The 1354-nt window shown below is 39.7% G+C and overlaps 1 protein-coding gene across 1 annotated transcript in view; it reads left to right on the top strand.

The window, feature by feature from the left end:
- Positions 1-1354, top strand: part of PTPN21 (protein tyrosine phosphatase, non-receptor type 21) — a 78007-nt gene that overhangs the window by 902 nt on the left and 75751 nt on the right. The gene's annotated exons all lie outside the window — the stretch shown is intronic.

Raw genomic sequence — 1354 nt, 5'->3', positions numbered from 1 at the left:
AGGTAGGAGGGGAGCTCAGGATTGGTAACATGTGTACAGCCCTGGCGGATTCATGTTGATGTATGGCAAAACCAATACAATCAGATCAGATCAGATCAGTCGCTCAGTCGTGTCCGACTCTTTGCAACCCCATGAATCGCAGCATGCCAGGCCTCCCTGTCCATCACCAACTCCCGGAGTTCACCAATACAATATTGTAAAGTAATTAGCCTCTAATTAAAATTAATTAATTAAAAAAAGAGAAATACCTAGGCCAAGAAATGACTGGTAATTGTTGAAATTTAAGGCCTACAGGGAGCCTGCTGTAAGCAAAGTTTTGTACCTTTTTTAAAAAAATGTCCCGGTAACATTATAATGGAATGCATTAGTTTGAATATTTTTTGATCAGTTTTGTTTTCAGGGAAGAAGCATTCTTGACTCAGGTTTTGTTCTTTGCTCTCACACACACCTAAAGAGATCCTACCTGCTAAGTTTACGTGTTCCCTTTTCCTGGTGGCTCAGTGGTGAAGAATCCACTTGCAATGCAGGAGACATGGGTTTGATCCCTAGAGGAGATTGCGATTCGGGAACATACTCTGGAGAAGCAAATGGCAACTCACTCCAGTGTTCTTGCCTGGGAAATCCCATGGACAGAGGAGCCTGGTGGGCTACAGTTCATGGGGTATTGAAAGAATCAGACACGACTTAGTGACTCAACAATAAAACAACACCCAAGTTTCTTCAGCCCAGTTATGACTTATAAAATACTTTTTACAATATTTTGAGAAAGGGAGGGTGTGTTGTGTTATTTTCCCTGAGGTTAAGCGAGACTCAGTGAGGAAGTGATTTGCTCAGGAGCTGATGAGTGTTGGAACCAGGATTCATAACCAAGCCTTTGGATGATGGGTCTGTGCTCTTGGCACTGCCCCTGGCAGTTATGTGGCAGCTATGGGAATTGCAAGCATGGCCCCTGGAGGAAATAGACATAATAGCAGTTCCCTCAAATAGCAAAAATGGAAGTATCTTTCATGGCTTTGGAAAATACAGTTGAACTTTCAAGTGAAGAAATGAAACCACAGTTGGCTCAAGTACTGAAAGCTGTATATAAAATATATTACTTTTCTATCTATATTTCAAAAATGAAATAACTAACTTTGCCTATAATCAAGGAGAACTCTTTGGTCCAAAGACCAGTGCCAATCTTTAGAAAGGTTTATGAACTTCCCTACCTATCTTAAAAAAAAGGACACTGACAAATTATCATCAACAGTGGTTGTTATTAAATACCTGACTAATGTTTAGAGTTAATTTGTTCCTTTGAAAAATAACTCCAGACTACTTTGTCTTTGTAATTCTTTATAATGTACTTTGAAAG

Source organism: Bison bison, unplaced genomic scaffold, assembly GCF_000754665.1.
Source record: "Bison bison bison isolate TAMUID 2011002044 unplaced genomic scaffold, Bison_UMD1.0 scf7180017864213, whole genome shotgun sequence".
Lineage (NCBI taxonomy): Eukaryota > Metazoa > Chordata > Mammalia > Artiodactyla > Bovidae > Bison > Bison bison.
Note: the sequence above shows the minus strand (reverse complement) of the source record. Positions and strands in the feature narration are given on the sequence as shown.